The following is a 15,219-nucleotide window of genomic DNA, read 5'->3' on the forward strand; positions in this document are numbered from 1 at the left end:
GGGGCCTGCCAATGGAGAGCCTTGAATGTCAGGCTGAGGGGTTGGTTGGGACTGAATGCTATCAGCAAAAGGGAGCCACAGGAGGTTCGGAAGCAAGGGAGTAACCAGGAACAGAACAACTGGACGTGTGTTTCTTTTTTTAAAAGATTTTATTTATTTATCTTTAGAGGGGAAGGGAGGGAGAGAGGAAGGGAAATATCAATGTATGGTTGCCTCTTGTGCATCCCCCGCTGGGAACTGGCCCACAACCCAGGCATGTGCCCTGACTGGGAATCGAACCGCGATCATTTGGTTCACGAGCCTGCGCTCAATCCACTGAGTCACACCAGCCAGGACTGGACATGTGTTTCTTATCTGCAGTCAGCATGCCTATTATCGAAGGGCCTTGACCTGTGCAGGTCACACACAGATTTCCAGATGCTGAAGATAAGCCTCCAGCACTCATTACATTAAGTTGGGAAAGCTTAGTGTATGTTCACAGGATTATGACTGTTAATGACAGATGGTTGCTGTTGGCCAGCTCCAGGCTGAGGTCAGACCAAAGGCCTTGTATGGTGGCTCTGCACTCCCACAGATCAAGCCCAACCCTTTGCTTGGCAGTCTCCCAGAAACAGGGCCAGGAGATTCTCGCAAGAGAAGGGCAACCCCCTGAGACCTCTGCAGGATTCCTTTACTCACCAGGACTGCACATACTAAACGCAAGTGGCCACATGGAATATGCAGGAAGCCCAAGCTTTAGCCCTGGCTGGTGTGGCTCAGTGGATTGAGCGCCGGACTATAAAGGAAGCCCAATCTTTGAAGTCCAGTTGTTTATAGGTCTGCAATTCTCAATCTGTGTGAACCTGGACATGTCCTTTTACCTCTCTGAGCCTCCCATTTCTTCATGTAGACCATGGAGATGACAATGCTTAATGCCTCCTCAGGTACATGGGGTCATGCAGATAATGCACATGGTATACTTCAGAAAATGGAGAGATGTGCTGTTACCTCAAGACTTCTTCTACATATTGGGTGACAGAAAGAGTCTCCACTCACTGTGGAGAAAGCCTTCAACCACACCTCTGTCTCTGGCCTCCTCTCCCATTTCTCTATCAATCTTGGGGATACCCAAGATGACAACTGCAAGGGAACCTCTGTTTCCAACAGCAACCGAAAGAACCATAACACATCTGGCCACAGTTATCTTTAGTGACAGGATTCTAGGCTGGTTTCAAGGTACAGAGAGCTCCTTGCCTGATCTCTATCCTGCTTTACCTTTATTCACATCATAAACCTGTTTAAAATGCAATGAAATTATTGAAAAATATGGGCCCCACTCCTTGTGTCTGTGTACAATCCTGTGGCCCCCAGAGTTTCTGGAAAGTTCCAGGGAAACAGAATCCTACTAACATTCACTGAGCAGACACTCCCTGCCAGGCACTGTGCTAAGAGCTGAGAATATAGCTGTGGACACAAATTGTGGGCCTCCTGGAGCCCAATGTATAGTGAAGAATGGCTAGTGGTAAATTCAGGAGAGAAAACAAAGCAGGAAAGGGGAGAGGAAGTGCCAGGGATGGGTGTGAGTCTTTGACATGTTACACAGGGTGGCCAGGTGACATTTGTGTAAAAATTAAAGGAAATGAGGGAGCCAGTCTTACGGATACTTTGGGAAGTGCATTGCAGCAGAAGGAACCGTGAGTCAAAGGCCTTAAGGAGGGGTGCCTTGTATGTTGAAGAAGATTCAGGAGGCCTAGAGCAGAGGGAGGGAGGGCAAGAAGGAAGATGATGTCATCCAGATGGGAGAGGGCATGTCGTGCAGGACCTGTTAAGATACTAGAAGCACTACAGTTTAACTCTAGTGAAATTGGGAACCAGTGCAGGTACACAGAAATTGGAACCAGACTGAGGTGGGGGGAGGGGTTTTGTGGAAGGTATGAAACAGAGGAACAAGTTAGGTGGCTACTGGAGTAATCCAGGTGGGAGATGTTGGTGACTGGACCCAGTATCTAGCATTGAAGGAGAGAAGGATGAGATGGTGGATACATATTGAAGATGGAAACAACAGAATTGTCTGCATCTCTGGATGTGGGATGTGAAGAAAAGGTAAGAATCAAGGATGAGTCCAGGGCATTTGACCTGGCAATCTGTAGAATGGAGCCACCATAAACTGAGGTGGCAGACCAAGGGAGAAACAAGTTTGAGGGGTGGCCAGCAGCTCTTCTTGGGTCATGTGGAGTTTGAGATGTCTTATGTCCATCTAGGTGGTGATGCCATGAAGGTAGTTGACCATATGGCATAGGTGCAGCTGTGATGTCACAGGCTCCCAGGATATTGCAGGGGAGTGGCATCACCCACACTTCTGGGGGAGCAGAGAGGAAGTGACATGAGGATGGAGTGGAGATGTCCCGAAGTAGAACACCATTTTCCACCTCCTTGACCAGTGTGTTGGGGGGCGGTGGGTGTGTCAAATTTTGAAAACACTCTGCAATGTTCTGTGACAGTTATCCCAGGTTCCAACTGCATTTTTAGCACAATACTCTTCAAGACACTACAGCGCTATCTCTAGCTCTAGGGGTGAATGGTGGCTCTAGGATGACTTCCCTTCCCTGCAGGACCCAGACAGGTCAGAGGCCAAGACTCCATCCAATATTCCAACCGAGGTCTTGTCTGGAGTGAAGGTAAGGGCTTAGTTCAGTCACCAGAAAGCAATAACTTCTCCCGGCCACTGGCCACAAGCCCTTGCAGAGCAGCCTGGTCTGGAACTGGCCAGGGTGAATTCCTTCCCAGTGGAGCTGTGCACGCCCACCTCCCTCGCGGGCCCTGGTCTCCCTGGTACTGGGCTGTGGGGTGTCCCGCGGCTGGGCCTTGAATGCTGTGCCTCAGCAGAACTTCGGGAAATTTTACAGGCTTGCGCCCAGCTGGGTGGCGCCTTCTCAGCCCATGAATGGATCGCGCTAAGTTCTCAGAGGGCCCGGCGAAGTCCGCGGGGGGAATGGGCATGGAGGAAGGAGGGGCCGAGTGGGCGGCGGGGCCCACGGCTCCGACAAGTGCCATCAGATGTGGTGGTGACAGGTCGCTCCTCACAGGTGCTGGCAAGAGCGGAGAGCCGACTTGGGGCTTTGCCCGCCGAGCGCTGTTGCTATGGGACCTGCGGAGGGCCTGCGGGCAGAGCTCAGGGAAGTCCAGGTTAGGAAATGCAGACTCGGCGGGGACCCAGGAGAAGGGGCTCAGGCCAGCCCCAGGGTAGGGAAGGGCAGCTGCCGGCTTTGGAGCCGACAGGACAGAGGGCGGGGCTCTCTGGCCTGGGGGACAGTTCACCGGGAAATCAGGGTCCTGCGGAAGTTGCAGGTGTCCTCCCTGGGATAACCCCGGGCTGTGGGAGGGCCAGTGCAGCTCAGATAGCGCCCGGGCTTCGTAGCCCCAGGCCTAGAAGGCGGGAGACTGACTGGCGCGTTTGGGCTCCAGATTGATCACTCCCCGGGGGCAGACAGCTTCCCCTTGGAGACCGCTGGGGTGGGTGGGAGGTCTTGGCGAGCGTAGGAGGGGAAAGGACGAGGAGGGGGAGGAGGCGCTAGGGGAGCTGGGGCGGGTGCAGTTCAGTAACTGCCACCCGAGAACCCTAATCCTCACTGCTGTCACAGCAGGTCGACTGGGCGGTCCAGTGGGAGCCAGCCTGCGGAAACGTCGGCAGTGGGACCGTCGCAATCCACCCCGCGCCTCCCAATTGAAGGTGAGCACCCGCCTGGGTAACTAGCTCGTGTGAAGGTCTCAGCTGCCAGAGAATAGGACGGGATGAGGGAATCCAATAGGCTACTTTACAACGAAATTCCTGTCCCTGTGAAGCTCCGGAGTCCTTCAGAGATCTGCCATCTCCCTCTTCCCTTCCCTGGTGTCTCTCTTCCACTCTTATCGCCGTCATTTTTCCTCGGTCTCTGTCGATGCCTCTCTCGGCCTCTGTCTCTCTCGGTCCCTGTCACTCGTGCGCACTCTCACTCTAGCTGATGAGTGTTGGATCTCCCGCACTTCCAGCTCGCCCTCGGTCGGTCAGGGGCGCTCAAGCATCACCCGCTAGTTCTACCCACTCTCTGGAAGGCTACCTGCCTCCTGCGGGTTTCCCAAGTGCGGGGGAGGGGGCGGCTCTGGCAAGCCCCATTCGTTTGTGCCCGAAGGGGCTAGGTCACTTCGCTTCGGTCTCTCTCCTTCAGCACACCGACTAGGCAGTCCACTTGCTGTGGAGAGCACCGACCACCTCCTAAAACATTTGGAACAACTAAGATAAGTGCCCCGGTGTGCCTTCCTCCATCCCCTCTCTCCCCAGTTGCCAAGGCTCCAGTGGACTGGAGAAAATGAGGCGACTACATCGAAGCCAGCCTTCGGCCTCTTTCCCTTTTAAAAAGAGGCAGGAGGGCGCGAGCGGCCCTTTGGGCTGCCGCCGTGGTTCCGCTGCCCCTGGCCCCATTCGGACCTGAAAACTCAGCGTTTTGGGGCTCAGAGACAGAGGGGTCTCGGGCAGGGCAATGCAGCTTCCCCTTTAAGACCGTAGCCGCTCCTCGCCGCGTGTGTGAGGGTGTGTGAGTGTGCGGCTTGCGTGTCTCCTCCTCCTTGAGTGACACAGCAGTGAGAAATGCCTATCAGTAACTTAAACCCTCGAAACTCCACCTTCCGGGCGCACCGCGCGGAGCCAGGCGGTGGGAATGGAGCTAGCTGATTAAGGCCGCACCGCAGCGCCGGCATGAACTTAACAGTGAGCTGAAACAGCCGACTCCGGGCGGGCGCGAGGCAGCAGCCGCTAGGTAGAGGGTGGTCTGCAAACAGACCCGGCCACTCAGCGGACGCTGGAGGCCAGGCAGCGGGAGCAGACAGCCGCCTGCCCCAGGGGCATTGCCCCCTTCGCCGCCACGGGAGCTCTGCAGCATGGTAAGGCTGAGTCCAGCGCGGGAGGTCCGACTCCTGGAGGTTCCGAGGTGCACTGGTACCCCACTAGTGACCCCCATCGCTAAGGAGCCTGGGTCCAGGGGTACTGCGAGCCGGGGGCCCCAAAGTTTCCTCCAAGCCTTCGGCCCACCTGGCACAGAGCGCTGCCGCCCTCCTCTCAAATAAGCCGGGCCGGGCGGGGCCGGGCTGGCTGAGCTCAGGTCGCATCGCCCGGGACTGAGGCCTCTTCCTGTTCCTCCACGCCCACTGGTAACCTGGAATCAGTCGGGGCCACCCAAGTACCAAGGAGGGAAGGCAGAGGGTCCGAGCCACGCGGGTTCTCCTGGCCAAGCTGGGCGACCCGCTGGCTCCTAGTCTGTCCCTGCGCCCCCTGGGCCGCTTGCCGGGGTGACGCTGCCTTCGACTATCGGCTCCCTGAGCCTGGGACAGTCGGCAGTGGGCTCGAGGTGCAGGATTCCTCCACTCCACCCCAAGACTGTTTGCGGCCGCAGAGAGAGGGACAGTGGAGTATGATGATCACACCGAGCCCTCTGCCTTGGACTGGCTCTCCTGCCAAATTCTCCCATGGAAAGCAGCCCCGAGCTGAGCTAGAGGCTCGAGGCAGCCCCGACTGGGCTCCTGCCCGAGCTAACGGCGAGTTCCCAAGCCTAAGAGCCGAGGCAGAGTCCGGCGCCCGGCGCCTACAAAGGCGGGTGGGAAGCGCTCCCCAACCCTCCCCCCCCACCCCCGGCCCCAAGCCCCTGCTGAGCGCCGCCAAATACTTTTCTTGGCCATTTGGCTTGGGCAGGCTCCTTCCCAATGCAGCGTGTCTGAAGCCACTTGGAAAAGCTGGCCAGACCGTCTGATTTTGATCCGTGATTAAATGTGGGCTAAGCAGACACTAATAAGATTAGCCTGCTAGAAAACTGCCCTGAAGTAGTCGGAACCTGAGCACACAGATGCATCTCAGGTAGGGGTTTTGCCCCCAGCACTCCTACAGCTGGGCGCAGTCCAACGGGACACCCGACTGTGGATGTGTGCGCGTGTGGATGGCCAGAGGACTTGGGTACGAGATGTGTGCTGGGGTGGCTTGGTGTTGTTGTTTGGCAGCAGAATGAATCTCTGGGGCGCCTTCCGAACCCGAGCGAATGAGCCATTTGCGAGTAGCCGACCGAGGCTCTGGGACAATGTGAGGGCGAGCAAGCCGAGCGTACGACAGGAGGGCGGCCGCGCTGTAACAAAAACGCAAGGTCTCCGCTAGCCTGAACAATTGCGAAAGAGTTGGATGGGAAGAGGGCACGGGTCTCCCCGTGGGAAATTCCCGCGGGGATTGAGCCTCCTCCGCACAGGCTCCGGCCCCGCAGCCCGGACAATCCTGTGCTGGGGCTGCGGTGAGCCAGTGCGTAGCACCAGAACGGGGCAGCCCAGTCTATGGCAGGTACTGGTCGCCGCCGGTGTGCCCACGGGTCCTGAGGGGTCAGCAGCACACCCGCAGGGGCTTCCCAGCCGCCGCCGCCGCTTGGGGCTCCCGGAGGTACGTTTTCTTCCTCCACCCCACCTCTGCTCATCTTTCCTTGTCTTTGTAGAGATCCCTCTCCTTCCCACCCCATTGCCGTTTTGGCCAGCCAGCCGCTTTCTAAAAAGCCCCTTTGTTTCCCAGGAGGCTGGAGAGAGGGAAGGGGAAAAGGGACTCAGGCAAAGGGCGGAAGCAGCTATCTCCCAGTTGCTTGGAATTGCTGGGCACTGAAGAGCATTTGTAAGCGATAGGGGAAGGGGCTGTACTTCCAAAACCCCTCTGCCGGACCCCCAGGAGGTATTTCCCCGACTCTTGGTGCCCATCGGGCTCCCAACCTGTCAGCGGCTGACACTCTGGGCCCCAGTGGTCCGGATGGCTCAGAGGACGGACAACCAGTAGGCAGTTGCAGAGGCTAGGGGCGGCACAAGGCTCCGCAGGCCGGGCAGATGCGGCTCGATACTGTGACTGTGCTCTCTGGGCGCTGGCAGAGGGGGCGCCCTCTCGGTTTCGTTTTTCAGCCCTTGCCCCTCTCCTCCTGGGCTCAGGGCAGCTGTCTCGCCTGGCGGTGTAAAGACAACGTCTGAAACCCAGGTAGCTACACTGAGGCTCTCGCCACCCCGAGGCTACACGCATCACTTCTTCCCTCGATCTCCTGCTGCCATCCCCCGCCCCCACACTAATTCCAATGCTCAGTGGGACCCCTTTGTTTGGAGGCAGGAAGGGAATCAGAACCCCCACATCCTAGCTCTTGCAGCCTGGGCACGACAGGCTCTGGGGACGAGAATGCACCTCCGGAACTTCCATCGGCCTTCAGCCTCTGAATGCACCAGGCGCTGGGCATTTGCTTTACCCCACAAACCTGCGGGACCCCGGACTTGCATTGAGAAATGTTTAACATAACGTAAGAAGTAACCTTTTGCCAGCCTGTCGGCCTGCCCGGTCCTCAGTCTCCAAAGAGGTCCTCTTCTTTCCTCCTAAACTTTGTTGGGAAGGAGGATACTAGCAGTAAGAAAAACTGACAAATAAGGAGAAGTGGGTGGAGCCCAAACTCTACTGGTGGGTCCCGGAGCTAAGGGAGATTCGGGTGATTCAGATTCCTGAGGATATCGTGTTGCTGCAGCCTCCTCCCCCTCTTCCCATTTAATCGCATGGTGACATATTATTTGTGCCTTTTTGAATCTTTCCCCTACACCGCTCCCCTCCCCCTCCGTGGAGATTATTCGTAAGTGTTGGTCAGACATTTGTCCTCCGGTCTTTGGAATGGAGGTGAAGCATTAACTCTCCTCTTCCCCCAACATACACATTCCAACTGCATCTAAAACCACAAGAAAGTGCTGCAAGGGTAAACCACAAGTTCTGTCTTCTCCTCCCCACTTTGTGCTTCCCTTCTGGAGTAAGATCATTGGAAAGTAAAGCTGCTGATGTGCGAGATGGAACATATGGTGCCTCCATAAGAGGGAAGCTGAAATGGCCTTGAACCTGCTGGACAGACCAGCTGTTTTCTGCCAGCCAGAGCATCTAATCAGCTTCTTCCCCTTAAAGTAACAGCCCTCTTTTTCTCTTGATGACTAGTTTGCATTTTAAATAGAATATTTATGGCATATTAAATAGAATATTCTCCAGAAGAGAAATGTGATAAGCTCCAATATTGCTTTGTGCTTTGGTGGTTCTCCAATGCCTGTCCCCCGCTCTGGGGGCTACCTTGACCTCTCTTCACATGTGCCTCCAATGTGTGAGTGTTTCCTTCAACACTGAAGTCATAGTGTTGCTTACAGTGGAACCTGGAAAGAGGGGGGCAGGAAAAAGGATTCCCAGATGCTAGGGAGGAAAGCTCTCTGTTTTGTTCCCACTGGCTTTTGAAAAACTAGCAGTTCTTTCCCAACTTAAATATGTCACAGAGATCTGCACCTCTTTTTATAAGATCTCCTTAAAAATCATCCTCTTATGGCTGTGACCATTTTCAGTTTCCTTCAGTACATTGTGTTTAAGAGGAGGGAAAACAGTTTGGCATTGGAAGAAGAAAGGCTTAAGAAGATAGAAGGAAATCCCATGTTAGGAAATCATTAGCAAAGGATGACTAGGTCTGTTTTCCTGCCACGGATGCTGACAATGACACAGATATGTGGGTTGAAACAGGAATGTCATTGAATGCTTAAAGTCTACCAGGAAATAACCTATTGCTGGGGTGGAGGTGAGGGCTATACATTCATTGCATCTTAAGGTAGGGAATTTACTGTTGTTGTTCCTATTCACTAAGGAAAAGGAATCATCCCCCCACTTTTAAGCTGATCGCCTACAGGCTTAAAATGAACCCGTTAGTAGATCATCTTTAGGAAACCCAAGCACTGCTTAGGCTTATAAAATGGGCAGAAATGGATCTTAGACAAGTGGTTCTTTCAGGCGGTAGTTTGACTACTCTCCTTCAAAAGGGCTTCCTACCCATGGTAAACCTTTTTTTTTTTTTTAAGATTCCAATTTTGTTTTCTGTAGTGGTGCATTAGAGAGACAATTAACTTAAGAACTGAGAAACTTGTGTTCTAGAACACTTGCCCCACTAATTAGCAGAGTGACCTCAGGCAAGGCCCACCCACCCCCTTGTTTCTGCGTCTCCCTTTCATAACCTCGAGGTCTGAGTCCCTTCCAGCTCTAACACTGTCACTTGTGAATGACAGTCATTTTTTTAGGAAAGTGAAGCACTATTGGGGAAAACAGCTAGATATTTTTTTAAATGGGGCTGAGATTTTGAGGGGCAACCAAAAGAGTGAGGTATAAAAAATGGCTGAAGGCCAAGCAAAACAATACACAAGTGGGAAGTGTTCCCTCTCTTTGTGTCTTATGCCAGTGTGAACTTCTTCATGGATGGGGGAGGCTGAGAGGCAACCCTGAGGGCTTCTTGTCCAGAATCCCTAGTCAGGTGATTCAGGGCCTATTATTGATGGCAGGCTTCCTGTTTGTTTAGTTCCTTTGAAGATAACGCAATCCAAACTCTGAAATTGGATTGGCATGTTTCCAAACAACTCATCTCATATAGAGTAGATTTGCTGTTTTGCAGTTATTTAGCAAAGGTTTCAAGGACCAAAAAGCCTTTTTCTCTACAAACATGAGCTACACTGGAGTATGGGCTCCGAATTTACTGTTGAACCTTTTCTTCCTAGTCCAGCTGAGTTTTTTTTTAAATCACATTTCTAACTTTGAGGGTACAGCAATCATGAAGGAATATGCCGTTGTCCTGCTTGATGTTAATATTGATTTTTTTTAATGAATTGGAGGAGGGGTAGACAGTATGAAGAAGGACCTTTTATCCTCTGAGCTCTTTGGCAATTATCTTGCTGCCGTAAATGTTGATACACATATAATGGATATAACTAAAAAACTCCTCATCAAAGCAGAAAAGGCTGAGTGTTTGTTGGAGCAGTTACAATGCTGAGAGTGTGAATAGACCAACCCAGATGTGGCTGGGGTAGGAGAAAAACGAAGGAGGAACAGGAGTCAGTTACTATAGATCAGCACAATAAACCAATTCCCATCATACGTCTCATAACTCCACTGAGAATTAACCTAGGCAGACCAGTCAACTGTATGGCAGGATTGAAGCCTTGCAAAGCTCAGCTGGAAGTAGTCTGATTTTTTAGGCATTGAGTCCTTAAACATCTTCCAAACTCTGAAGAGGGAGACTTTATAAATCTGCATGAAACTGATGGGTTTAATTGCACTGCATACTACTGGTTTTGTCATCATTGCTATTGTCACTTAGAAGAGAAGAGTGAGGTCACAGAGCTGGAGCCTGCTGGCAGTTAGTCAGGGGCCCTATTGGGAGGGGCAGGCAGAATAGCAGAGTCCTATGGGGTCCTGCTCTCAAATGACCAAACCTGGACTTCTGAAGCTTCAGGAGTATTTTCTGCAAGGAGAGGGGATGGAAGCAAAAGAATTGGGTTTCCTCCCTCTCACACCTCATTACTTTATTCTTTTCTTCCTGTTCAGAGTTTCTCCTATATCCTTTGTGCCTCAAGTCCCTTCCTAAGATCTGACATCTTCATAATTTCCAAAGCAATCAGATAAGTCACAGCCTACAAAGATCTCCCCTCCTCCTGTAAGGCCTCACTGGCTGTGGGTACCAAGCTGCAGGAGTAAAGGTTTCCAGAGACAGGTCCAAGAGCACCATAAAGAAAAAGCCCTTTGCAAAGTCTTGGAGAACTGTCCTGGAACCCCACCTCAGAATTCTCCCTCCCCGCTGACCTACATGATAGTGGAGTCTTCCCTATTCTGGAGGAGGAGCCCTGCCATGCAATCCAGTACTGCCCTGGTTGCCTTCTGGTCTTGGAGCAGCAATTCTTCTTTCTGAAGAGTCCAGGGTGCAGCCTCAATGCCCACCTATTTCCTGAAAGGGGAGGGACCCAGATACCTTCCCCTCTCAGGGTACTCTGCTGCTTGCTAGATCTATGCAGTAAAAAACCATTAAGTGGGCATTGGGAAATGACATTTTCTTAAGGCTGAGAATTGTTCCACAAGGCCTGAAGGAGGATGGGGCCAACCATGCTTCCATCGTGCTAGAAGGGGCCCTGGGCAACTGGCCATTGTGTTTCCTCCCTTTCCTCCACCTATGGGAGCATCTGGACACTAGGCCATCAAGACACATTCTGGTGATTCTAGAAGAGGCCACTGGAGGCCACAGGGTCTGAACTAGTGAACAGCATCTGTGTCCAAAGGGCCTGGTAGCCCCAGTTTGTGCTCTCCATTTTTAGAGAGGAACTGTGGGCTTTAGGGCACTAAAAGCAGCACACAAACCTAGTCGGCCTGAATGCTATGGGCCATCTCAAGTCCTTTGTCCACTTGTCCTGAATGCTACCCTTGCCCCATGAATAAATAATATGTCTATATTTTGCCCAGTGTTTGAACTTAAAACTAGTAACTCCAGCTTCTTTAAGGGCTCAGTGACAAAGAAGAAGGGGAGAAGGAGAGGATCCAGCTCTGCCTTCCTTTTGGGGATCCCATTAGCTAGTTCACCACAATCCTGCACATAGTTGCCCCAATGCACACATTGCCCCAGTGAGTAGTTTCAGATGCTGAAAGATGGAGAATTTTCAAGCTGGAAGAGTAAAGCCCTATGATTTTACAGAAGAAGAAAATGAGGCCCAGAGATGGGGTCCTGACTTCCCTGAGGGGGCAGAGTGGAGGGTTCTTAAATTAGAACTCTGGTTTCCACCTCTCAGTCAAGTACTTGGGTCTGGAATGCCAACTTTGCACTCAAGCTGAGGAAAAGCAAAGTGGTGAGAGGAATATGGTGAACAGAGGGGGGACCATCATTACTAACTAGTATAATATAAGCTGCCGTCTGTGTGCTGTGGTTAGTACTGTTGAGAGACAGAGGGGCACACTGGCATCAGAACTCCAAGTCTAGAACTCACTGAAGATCATGGAAGATCTGAATATTATGAATCAGTCTGGGGCTCAGGCATGGGGTGCCACAGAAAAGGTTGTTTTTGTTTTATTGTATTTTCAAGTTGCTGATGGAAAGTTGGGCAACTAGCCTCTTGTAGGGCTGGCTGGGTGGGGTGGGCTCCCTTGGCAGTTGTTGATTGTTTGAGTTTTATTCCTAATGAGATCTGTGTTAATTTCTGCCTCGGGTAGTTCTAACACCGACCTTGGAATTTTAAGTGGGACAGTAGTCTCAATGCAGTTGCCAACGTCACATGCTTTGCGTGTCTAATTCTGAAAGACTGGCATGCATTACGCTAGGTTTAGGGAGGACAGCACAGTGTTTCTAAGCTGCTTGTCTGTCAAGGATTAATTTAGCTTCTAATTACCACATTTTCTTCTCAGTTTGCTGCATGAACATGTTGTAACAAAAGCTTAAAGAAGTATGCATTTCATTTAGCCACTGCTTTAAAATTGATTTGGGGCATATAAAGTCAAATCTGACACACTGATGTTAAAATAATTGTGCTGACATTCAAATTAAAGTGAACAATCTGGTTGTTTCTAGTGATTCCCCAGAGATGAGGTGAAGAGCATTATTGTGTCAGACACAGCCACAGCCCTCAAAATGGGCCCTGATATCATGAAAGTGCGTCACTGCATTAATCCCACTAGACAGCCAGTGATCCCTGCTCATGGCCAATGTCCTGTATGTTGCCTTCAGAGTGTGACTAATGACCTTTGTAGTAAGGCAGCCTAGGACCCCTTCCTGCCTGTTAAGAGGGCAGGTGGTGAGTTCTCCCCCCACAGCAGAGGTGAGGCCATTCCAAATTGAAGCCTCTCAAGTGCCTGCTCCCAAGGTAGAGCCTGTTCAGAGCACGGCAACAATGAAATCGTAAGATTAAACTTCCCGGGCTTCTCTCCCTCCTCCTCCCTGTGCCACCCACCCTAGAGAGATGGCCCCTTGGCAGGCCTACAAATCTGTTTTGATCCCCACCTCCCCTAACAGCAGCACTGGTTGTGGGAGCTGTAGGCCTACTCCGCACTCTAGGGTGGCTGGGAAGTCTGACTTCTCAGATCCTGGGCAGGAGTCCTTCACAGCATGGTTTGCTTCTATTTCCTAGTCCATGGAAGTAAACTTGTAGGATAAGGGTGACAACTAGCTTAGCCAGTCATGGGACTTTATATCTTTGCCTTGGCAGTTGTGGGCAGCCAGACATTTACACTCACTCACACACATCCTTATCTCAGTGTCAGATAAGCATGATTGCTCTTCATTTCCTCCCTTCATTTCACCTCCAAAAGGTGAAGAAAGAGAGGCACTTCACCTTTCATATAGTACATTTTGCTTTGGGGTTTGAGAACTAGAAGCTGACATTATCTCTCTTATCCTCAGCACATCTTTTTTTGAAAGGTGGTACCCAGATAGAAAGGGCCAAGACCTAAACCCTTGTTCCCCCACACAGTTGGGAATAGGCTGTCTAGCCTTCACAGTCATGCCATTAGTTTTGCCCTTTGCAAAATCCTAAGCAAACCAAGTTCAGGTTCAGTCCCCCCACCTTGTCGTTTCTGGATCCTAGACCTGCCCATTCTCCTTCCTTGGAAAGGCACCATCCTCAGCCCTCTGTGACTTAGTGTGACCTCAGGGAAATCTGGAACCTCCAACTGAAGTTATGGGAGGCAAGGGCCACTATGCTTTGGAGAGCATCCACTCTTTAGAGCACAGGTAGGTGGTATTCGAGGGTTAGGTAGGCTCTCTTGGTTACCACCAAGTGGTACCACGCCTATAGAATGCCCAGCAGCACCTGGCTGCCAAGGCTCTCCTGAGCTCACCTCAGGGAAGCTGACCCTAGAGAAAAAGATTCCTGTTTCTCTGAAGCAGGTAGGCTCTTTGCCTTTTGTGGATCATGGACTTCTTTTTAAATCTGATGAAAGCTGTGGGTCATCATTTTATACCACTGCACAAGTATATGCAATGTTGCATCTAATTTCAGGAGCTCATAGACCCTTCTCGAAGTCCATTCATGGTTCCCTTGGGGATCCTTTGACACAGGTTAAGAATGCCTCAACATGGTGTCTTAGTCTGTGCCAGATTGTGGTCACCTCTGGTCACCACATGGGCATAGAAATACCATGATGTGGTGAATGAACATGACTTTTGCCTTTGGCACAGGGCATTAACCAGCTGTGGTATTTTAGGCAAGTTCCTAAAGCTACCTGAGCTTCAGAGTCCTCAGTTGTCAGATGGGAATGTGAGAATGCTAGCCCTACCCAGCTTAACACCATCAGAGGAGATTCAAATGAACTGCTGTTGGTAAGACCGTCTTGCACACACCAGACTCAGGAACCCTCTTGGGTTTCTCCCAGTGGTGTCACTGGTCACTCTTCATTTTGCCTTCCTTTTTGGCCTGAGAAATTTAACCTACATAACAATGTCAAAAGAAACATTTGTTTCTTCCTTTGACATTGTCTAAGTTATACCTAGGCAAACGATTTTATAAAAGAGTCTCTAGCTCAAGAGGGACTTCCTTGCGCATGTAGAGTGTCTGAGATCCGGGCAGTTCTGGAGGTCACAACTCATTAGGGGCCCTGCTTGCTCAGACCTCAGGGGTTCCTGAGTGGAGCTGGGGTGTATGTATCTGACCCATTGCCCTGGCTAACTCCTATGTTGGCCTGCCACAGGAGTCAGCAAATGGGATCTGAGAAAGCAAATGAAATGGTTTGGTTTTCGCATTCCAGTAGTATCACATCTGCAATCAGGAGGTAAAAGTGGATCCTTGAGTCTATCCCAAATTAGTGAAAAGGTTTAGGCAGCTCTTTATGAAAACTGAGTTGTGTACCTGCCCCAGGATCTGTCCACTGTTCTGTCCCGAGGGAGGGAGGGAGCATCCCTCTTCAGAGAAAAGCCTCAGGAGCATCCTACAAGCACTTTGTTTGGTGGGTGGTCATCCTGGGAGGGAAGAGGCCCACTAGACTCAATTCAAATAGCCCTTCTCCACTGTCCACAACCGAATCTGGCATTGTGGAAAGAGTACATGGTCAAGCCAGGAAGGCTGGCAAATAATAGACAAGGAAATTGAGGCCCTGAAAGGGGACTGTGCTTTTCCAATGTCACATAACAAGTCAGAGGCCACCCTATGCAAGAATACAAATGAGCATAAAGATATGTCCTTTGCCTTTGTTAGGCCTATGCTCCCTCCAGGTTTGCTGGCTTCTGAAAATAGTGTCTTTTCACTTGTTTTAAAAACATAATCTATCTTCAGATTAACTTGGTCCTAATGAATGCTCAGGTTTTTGAAGTCAGCTTGAGACAATATAAAGGGCAGGTTTGGAAAGCTCTTTGAATACTCAGAGGATGATCCTGGCCATGCTAAGCCTGCTGCTATGCAGTTCCA

The 15,219-nt window shown here is 51.2% G+C and overlaps 1 pseudogene; it reads right to left on the bottom strand.

The window, feature by feature from the left end:
* Positions 1-6,529: 6,529 nt before the first annotated feature.
* LOC118996007 (etoposide-induced protein 2.4 homolog) overlaps positions 6,530-15,219 on the bottom strand; it is a 31,138-nt pseudogene continuing 22,448 nt past the window's right edge.

The sequence above is a fragment of the Sturnira hondurensis genome, unplaced genomic scaffold, assembly GCF_014824575.4.
Source record: "Sturnira hondurensis isolate 20B ecotype Veracruz unplaced genomic scaffold, ASM1482457v3 Scaffold0010476, whole genome shotgun sequence".
NCBI classification, from domain to species: domain Eukaryota; kingdom Metazoa; phylum Chordata; class Mammalia; order Chiroptera; family Phyllostomidae; genus Sturnira; species Sturnira hondurensis.